Genomic DNA, 9,797 nt, shown 5'->3' on the forward strand with positions numbered 1-9,797 from the left:
TTTGTAAAATGAAAACTTTTTAGTGAATTTTATACTCAAGATACCCGAGAGACATGTCTCTGTGTAAACTGGATCACATATCTTTGTAAATTAAATTCTAGTAAGTTTGCACATTTACATTTTTACCCATTTTTGTTAAAGTGTTAAAGAACTTGTAAATAACGGTGGGAAATAAATCCCAGTAAGTATAATTATTTACATCTCTTTCCTTATCCCATCTTTTACGAAAATACTTTCTTAAATTATGGCGAGTGGTAACTTATGGTAAATATATTATTTACAGGAGTATGAGCTATTTTCAATGAATGGTCATGTCCTTAGAGACATGACTCTCCAACACTAATTATTAGCTATATATATATATATATATATATATATATATAGATATATAGATATATATGTATCTATATATATATATATATATATATATATATATATATATATATATATATATATATATATATATATATATATATATATATAAGGATTCTAGGAAGCAGAATTAGCCCCTAGTTATACTCTTTAACAATTCTCTCCCGCTATCTACCATATTTCCCTCTCTCCCCCTCTTCACTCTCCCTCTCCCTCTCACTCAAATTCTAGCTCCCTCTCCTCCCTCTCTCTCTATTTCACTCGCTCTATCTCTCTACTCATCTTCCTCACTATATACCTTCTCCCTCTCCCTCTAACTACTCTCTCGCTCTCCCCCTCTCGTTTCTTTGAGTCTCTCACTCTCCTTTTTCCCCTCAATATCTCACTCTCCCTTTTCGTCTATCTATTAATGTTTATTTGTTTTTCACACATTCTCTCTCTTACTCCCTCTCTCCCTCTTCCACTCCTACTCTCTATCCCTCTCTCCCTCTCGCATTCCTACACTAACTCTTCCTCTCTCCATCACCCCTTCTGGCACTCCTACCCTCTCTCTCTCTCTCTCTCTCCACCTCCTCCCTCCCTCTTCATCCCCCTCTCTCTATCATTTCATCTCTCTATCTTGCTCCCTCTCTAACCTTCTATTTATCCCTCTATAACTCTCTATCCCCATTATCTATCTTTCTTTGTCTCTCCTCCCTCTCTCTCCCCCACTCCCTTACAATCTTCCCCTCTGTGTCATTACCTCACACTCCACCCTCTCTCCCCCACTACCTCCTTACTCTCCTTCCTTTTATCCCTATCTCTCTCCCTCTCCCTCCATCCCTCTCTCATCCTTTTCCTCACACTATCTATCTCCCTCCATCTCTCCCTCCCTCTCTCTCCCTTTCCCATACTCCCTGCCTCTCTCTCCTTTTCTCACACTCACTCCCTCTCTCTCTCATTCTCTCTCCCTCCATATTTTTCTTCTCCATCTCTCTCTCTCTCTCTCTCCACCAACCTCCCCCTTCACTCCCTCTCTCTTATCCCCTTTCTCTCTACATCTCCCTCCATTCCTCCCTCTCTCTCACCCTCCCTCTCCCATGCCCCCTCCCCTCACCTCCACTTGCCCCCTCTCTCCCCCTCCCAACCTATTTACCCCTCCTACACACCTCTATCTCTCACCTTGTCTCTATCTCTATCTCTGTGACTCCCTCCCATTCCTTATTATTCTCCCTCCCCCTACCTTTCTCCCACTCCCTCCTCTTCTTTGTCTCTTCCCTTCTCCCTAGCCCTCTACTTCTCTCCCATCCCCATTCCTCTCTCTCCATCTCACCCTATACCAATATCTCTCTCTCCCTCCCTCACCCTATCCTCCTACTCGATTTAACCCCCCTCTCCCTCCCTCCTTCCCTCTCTCTCTCTCCCCCTCTCTCTCCCTCTTCACCTATATATCTCTCTCACTCTCCCTCCCTCCCTCTCTCACCATTTTCCTCACTCTCTCTCTCTCACTCCATCTCTCCCTCCCTCTATCTCTCCATTTCTCTCTCTCTCTCTCTCTCTCTCTCTCTCTCTCTCTCTCTCAATCCCCCTCCCCATCCACCGCCCTCCTACTTATACCCCCCCTCTCTCAATCCCCTTCCCCATCCACCCCCCTCCTACTTATACCCCTCCCTCTCTCTCTCCATCCTCCTCCTCCTCTTCCCTCCTGCTACTTTGCCCCCTTCCCCTGACCTCGTCCTCCACCTCCTTTGACGCAGCAAAGCTGCATATTTCCCCATAGTATCCAAATAAAATTTCATGTCACACTGTGTCTCAAGATTAATCACCTGATCCATAGTGAAAACCCTCTATAACCAAGGTTTAATGTTCCTAATTAAATTCTTAAGCATAAATGTTTAATTAACTATACAAAGTCTTAAACTTTAATAGACCTTTGACTAATTCTTAATCTTTATAACTTAACCCTTCGGTAATCACCCACACATATTAACCATACCATGGTCTTTAGACTTTGGTTAACTCAACTTAACCCATAATACATTATTCCGCTCATTTCTATTATAACTCTCCTATAATAGAAATATTCCATAAACCAACTTAAACCTTACCTTTCCGCCATTCCACAGACCTTTGCACATATACCGATGCTCCCTTTATCACATTCAATCCACACTGTTGATATGTCTCCTCGATCCGACGGTTATCGCGTCATCTACTCACTTCTTCAGACTGACTCCTTAGCGCATTAAATCTCCACCATTTATTCCTCTTACCTCAATTCAATAGTGGTTTCATAATCTTGCGCAGATTACATGCATGATCGATATTAGATTGAGAGCGCACGATAAAAGTGGTTTTCGCTTCCCACCATGTGCTACATGTCAACCCTTAAGGTTGATCGCATAGAAATCAGAAATACCATTTACAACCTTGAGCTCATGTGAGAAAATACTTACCACCTATTAAGACCGCGCCACTATTCAGCTAACATGTGGCTTAATCTGATCCCTTCACTTCTTGACTTTATTTTGCACGATAAGATCTCTGCCATTCATCTCACACAATCTCGTCCATTGATCTGACTGATCCAATGGTTCCTGTGCACGGTTACTTCATTTCTTCGTGCCTTTCCTTTCCTTCGTCTTTATGCATTTCTCAGTGTTTTGGTCTATTCACCCAACTCGCCTATATTTTCCTTTGTACGTTTATCCCTTAAGAACTTGTTCAATCATTTATGATTGTTATACTCCTCCTCTGTGCACTATCCTCTCTCTGTTCTTCTGTGTATTAAGTGTTCTCTAGGGTTTCTAGTCTTTGGTTGTTTTGCAACACAACTTCCTCCTAAACTTACTTTCGCATACTCTTAAACACTGTCACTCCTAAGCTTCAACTTTGATCCTTCAAATGGATTCAAACGATTAGATCACGATCCTTCATCCTCCACTTCTTCTTTGTGTTTTGCTTAATTCCACCTACATACATATACTATGCAGAATTACTCTAATTCACACAAAATCTATAATTCCATCAATCAACACACATCACACACTCAGGAATCGAAGTCTCTGTGTATATATAAAAAAATAATTACATAATGAGTCTCTCTCTCTCTCTGGCCTGATTTTCTAATCAGTGGCCTTTTCCCTTTCCTACTTGTACGCTTACAGTCAAACTCTCTGACTAACTAACTAGTAACTCTCACACATCACACACTCAGGAATCGAAGTCTCTGTGTATATATAAACAAATAATTACATAATGAGTCTCTCTCTCTCTCTCTGGCCTGATTTTGTAATCAGTGGCCTTTTCCCTTTCCTGCTTGTAGGCTTACAGTCAAACTCTTTGACTAACTAACTAGTAACTCTCTAACTAGCTAACTCTCTCTATGATTTTTAGGCTTGCACTTATACAAAAGGTTTTGTAACCCAATTCGGTTCAGATCCTTAATCTTTTGAAATAAATCTTGAATATCCTCTAAGTCCACTTTTGACTCAAATAATCCCTAAGGATCCTCTCTAGTTCCATGAATCATAAAACCAATTCCTAATCTAAGATTTACAATTGATTTTCAAATATCTCAATCCCTATGGAATCTTAACTAGTCTAAATCTCTCATGTTCTACAAAATTCGAGAACATTTACAATATGTCTCACAATATCTAATTAATTCCTATTCTAAATATCTCTTATTACAATCACTCAAAAACCTTAATAATTACATTAATCTAATACTCAGGAAACCAACTTCCTTAAAACATAAGACTCCCTATGTCTACTAAAATATAGTGATATTTATGAGCCAAATGCTCCTGCATCACCCTTCACCACCCACCTCCTCCACCTCCTCCTTCCCCCGACCTCTCCCTCCTCCCCTCCTCCCACCACCTCTTGCCCCTCCCCCTCTATCTCCTCCTCCTTCTCCTCCTCCTCCTCCTCCTCTGAACCTTCCAACTCCTCTACCTCGTCCCCTCCCCACTTCCTCACCCACCTCCTCTCCCCCAACCTCCTCTTACACACCCTCCTCTACCGTTCCGCAACCTCATCCCCCTCCCTTACCTACCTCCACCCGTCCACCATCTCCTCCTCCTCTCGCTCCTCCCCCTTGTCCCCCCCTCGGCCTCTTCTCCCTCTGCCAATTCTCCCTCCTCCTCTGCCTCCCCCTCTAACCTTCCCAACCCTACTTGCCACCCACCATTCGCCTCCTACCCTCCCCCCTTATCCTCCACCTCCGTCCCTACCACCCTCTCCCTTGGCCGCTCCCTGCCACCCTCTCCCTCCCTCTTTCCCTCTCTCCCTTACTCAACCACCCCTTCTCCAACTCTTCACTACCCAACTCTCCCTCACCCTCCATTTGTAACTCCCTTCCTCTATCCATCTTTATTTCCCCCTCCCTCCTCCTCTCCCCTCTCACACCCTATAACTCCCTCTACCTCTCTCTAAATATCCCTCGCTACGTCTTCCCCCTTATCTCCCTCTCCCTCCTCTCTTCCCATTCCTCCCCCCTCTCTCTATCTCTTACTCCCACTCTTCCCATTATCTCACTTTCTCTCTCCCTCCCACTCTCTTCCCCATCTTCACTATCCCTCTCCTTGTTCCCTTTCTATCCATCTCCATCCTAAATATCTCTCCCTCCCTCCCTCTCTTTCTCTCTTCATCATTGCCCCCTTTACTTTTCTAGCCATCCCCTCCCCCCTCTCCCAACTGCACCCCTCATTCCCCACCCTCTCTCTCTCTCTCTTCCTTAATTCTCCCTTCCCTCTTAGCCTCTCTCTCTATCTCCCTACCTCCTAAGACCACATTCTCTCTCCCTTGCACTCTCACTCCTCTCTCCTTCTCTAAATCTAACTCTATGTGTCTCTTTATCTAACTCCCTTTGTCTACCTCCCTCCCCTACCTCCACCCCTCCTCTGCCTCCTCCACCTCCTCCTCGCTTGCCTCCTCCTCCCCCTTGCATCCACCCATCCTCCACCTCCTCCTCCCCTACCTCCTCCCCCTTGCATCCTCTACCTCTGCCTATTCCCCCTCCTCCTCAGCCTCCCCCTCTAATCTGCCCTACCCAAACCCCACCCTCCACCTCCTACCCCACCTTTCTCCTCTGCCTCCTCACATTTTCCTCCCCCTGCCCCTCTCATCCTCTCCCTTCCTCTTTCTCTCTCTTTCCTCCTCTCCCCCACTCACCCTCTCTCCCTTACTCAACCACTCCTTCTCCAACTCTTCCATACCAAACACTCCCTCTCCCTCCCTTCATAACTCCCTCCATACATCCCTCTTTATCTCTCCCTCCCTCCTCCTCTCCCCTCCCACACCCTCTACCTCTCTCTACATCTCCCTTGCTACCTCTTCCCCTATCTCCCTCTCCCTCCTCTCTTCCCATTCTCCCCCCCCCATCTCTTACTCGCACTCTCGCCATTATCTCTCTTTCTCTCTCCCTTCCACTCTCTCCCCCATCTCTACTATCCCTCTCCTCCTTCCCTTTCTATCCCTCTCCCTCCCAAATCTCTCTCTGTCCCTCCCCCTCTTTCTCTCTCCCACTCTCTATCTCTCTCTTCCTTACTTCTCCCTTCCCTATTTCCCTCTCTCTCTGTCTCCCTCACTCCTATGACCACTCTTATGACCACATTCTCTTCCTTGCTCTCTCGCTCCTCTCTCCTTCTCTAAGTCTAAGTTTATGTCTCTCTTTCTCTAACTCTCTTTGTCAACTCTCTATGTCTTAACTCTTACTCTCTCACTAACTCTACCTCTCTCTACTCTATCTTTCTCCCCTATCCCCTGCATTTACCCATCTCCCACCACTCCCTATCCATCAATGTCACTCTCACTCTCTCCTCTACTACCAACCATTATATGTTTACCACAACTTTCACCCCTTCTCTCTTCCTCTCTCTTCTTTTATTTTGCAATTAAATTTCTAAACATATTTATTGTAAAATATTTTTTTTATCATATATTATTAGTTGAAATAAGTGTAATTATCATATTTTATTTTATTTTGAAAATATATTCACCTTATTTGCTAAAGTCAACCCACCTTAAAAAAATATATATAATTTATAAGATTGGTAGTCAGATATTCTTTAAGGAACTTTACTAAAAAAATTGATAAATTTTTGATAAGACATGTTTTATATATATCCTAATAAATTTTGGTTTGACTTGACCCCACCATATGTATAAAAAATATATATATCATAAACTAAATCTAATTTCAATCTGAAATTGTTAATTAAACGATGTTCATCATATTTAAAATCATCTTTGCATCCATTGTTTTAATTAGATTATATTAGTCAAAGTTTTGGTATAATTTATTATATTTTTTTCTTCACATTGAAACATATAATAGATTTTAATAAACTACTCGTTGCTAAAATATAGTGTACATTAGAGTTTAAATATATCATAACCTTATAAAAGAGGGGATAAAAGTCACACTTATTGAATTCAAAACTACAATAAAAATGTGCTTTTGGCAAGGGGTAAAATGCTCTTAAACCGAACCATCTTCCAAAATATAAGCTTATATTTTTATATTTATAGTTTTGACACTTGTGCTAAGAGCGTTGAAGAGATTTTACACAGAAGGAAAACCAGAAACCCAGATGGAAGTGCTTCCCGCAAAAGCATAGCACAAACAAAGAGTCAATAGAGGAGGAGGAGATAGGGTGATGATCTGAAATTTATAGGTGTTCACGCTGCCTTTTTGTTCAAAATAAAAGATATGCCTCATCCAATCCGTTTTCTTTGGCTTTTTCCAGATCAACGGATACACTTTAGTGACGTCTATCATCCTTGATAATTATCTCTGTTTTATGCACGTCTCCCGCTCTCAGTTCTTTGATAATTATTTCTATTTTATGCATGTTTCCCACTCTCAATTCTTCCAACGGATAGGCTTTTTCACCCAACTTGTGAATAATTTCAAAAAAAAATTTACCGCTTCTGCAACTGCCTTTTCTTAAGTGAAAAGATTAGGTAACAATCAAATTCTTTCCAACTTGAAATCCCATTATCATGGAGTTAATTTGTTTGTATCATTTTAGTTTTAATTACATTGTAAGATTTTTAAAGTGTTATATAAAAAAAAAAAAATAACATAAAACTTTATTAAAAATTTATATGTTAGAAAATTCTTTTTAATGTACATTAATATGGTAATCTTGATGTGGATTATATGGAGTTGTCCATTATAGTGTGTCACCAAGCAAAGGAATCCTTTTTTTAATTAAAGTTCGCATGCATACTGATGATTTGATTTTGTAGAAATCAACAAAGAGTTTGAGTAAATATTTAAATAAGATAACGTAATTAAAAAAGAGCATTGATCTCAATTAATTGCATGTAACAGAAGATCTTTTGGAAAGGCCATATGGCCAAATCTATATCCATTGTTCTCGATGCCGAGCGGAACCTAAGGAGACTGTCAAAATTCAAGTACAAATGATTCTTGTTTCCAGCGACAGAAATCTGAAACCCAACACATAAATGAAACCTAAATAGAATAAGATAAATTAATTATCAAAATCAACAAGGAGGGGAAGCCGGTTTAAAAAAACTAAACTAACACAAGAGAAATTAAGCTAAGTAAAGAATTCCTCAAAATTGCATCCAACAGATCATCAAGAACACACTAAAGGTCCAAATCCAGTGTCGTCCTTTTGTCAACAAACAAATTTGGAACATTAAACTTTACACACGGAGTGTCTAATTTCGAACATTAATCTCTCCACAAAAGTACAACAACCAGACACCCAAATTGAGGCTTTTCCCACCAAACATACCACAAACAAATCGTGAGGAGGACCAAAGAGGGTGAATATTTGAAATTTATAGCTGCTTCTACCTCCTTTTCGTTTCAAAAGGAAAAAAAAATACACTGATTCTCTGTACCTCTTCGGTTTTCTTTCGCTTTTTCCCTATCAACGGATACAGTTATGCACGCGCCCACTTCATCCATCATAATTATTTCCAATACATAGGCATTTCCCGCAAACTGATCCATCATAATTATTTCTGTTTTCATCCATCATAATTATTCAATTTTTACGCAGTTCTCCGTCTCCTACTCTTTCCAATGGATAGGCCTTGCCATGGATATACTTTTTAGACAATTCATATTTATTTTTATTATTAAGTAATCGATTTGGTTTTTTACATCGATAAGCTCGAAGGCTATTTAGAGGAAGCAGGATGTGATGGCACGATTTTCGCTGGGCCTTCTTCTCTATGCTGACGATATTGTTCTTTTTGCAAGGTGCCCATCTGATCTTGATAAGCAACTCCGGCTTCTTAAGGATTTCTGCTCTACCATGGGTATGACTGCTAACACTGACAAAACAAAAGTTATGATTATCAAATCCAAGAAAGACATTAACCTTAATTTTATGTATGACAATAATAACTTGGAGGAAGTGTATTCTTACAAGTACCTAGGAATTGATATTCATCACAAGCTCAACTAGAACCATAGCATTGAGAGAAGGATTAATGGGGGATGGAAAGCTTATTTTGGTGTTGAAAATAATTGTAAAACAACAAACCTTGTAATGTGGGATAAAAAGAAGTTCCTCTTTGAAACTTTAGTCACTCATGTTATCTTATATGGCTGTGATGTTTGGGGTTGCAACATCTCTAGAGAATCATGGAGAAAAATTGAGCAAATCCAGAAGCGTTTTGTAACTTATAACCTGAAAATTAAAACTAATACACCCTATCCTATTCTCCTTATAGAAGCAGGTCTTTCCCCTATTGAGAGTGTAGCTATGATTAGGTTTCTATTGTACAAGCACAAACTTAATAACATAGACGATCATAGACTTCCTAAGCTACCTTTAAATTCCAGCCAAAACCACCTAAGGCTCAGTCGGGGCTGTTGTACAAGCACAAACTCAATAACATAGACGATCATAGACTTCCTAAGCTAGTTTTAAATTCCAGCCAAAACCACCTAAGGCTCAATCGGGGTGGTATAAAGACACAAGGCCCTGATTAAACTATTGGGAGATCAATGAGAATGATGCATTGCAAAACATTAATAACATTAAAGATATTGTCACTTCTAAGTTTAAAGAAAAAATGTGGTGTGAGAAATATTTAGAGGCTAAAATAAAATTAAGTTATTATAAGAAGGTCATCAACCCCACCCTAGAAGATCAAAAGTATCTCTCTTTTTTAACTAGCTCAAAGAAGAAAATTAGTATAGCAAAGATTAGAGTGAATTCTCATGAGCTCCATGGTGAAATAGGTCGTTGGGCAGTTCCTAAAATACCATGGATGGAAAGGATCTTAAGAATAGGAACATCGAGGATGAAAACCACTTTCACAACCTTTGTTACAATATTGACCTTCCCAGCCTTTTACAATGTCAAAATTATAGTGAGCTCGAGAGGCTTCTCTCCAAGCTTTTTGAACATAGGAATAAAATCTTAAATCAAAATAAATAATTTGTT

The sequence above is a fragment of the Pinus tabuliformis genome, chromosome X (genome assembly GCF_031772625.1).
Source record: "Pinus tabuliformis cultivar Carrire ecotype Pingquan chromosome X, CPIR1, whole genome shotgun sequence".
NCBI lineage: Eukaryota > Viridiplantae > Streptophyta > Pinopsida > Pinales > Pinaceae > Pinus > Pinus tabuliformis.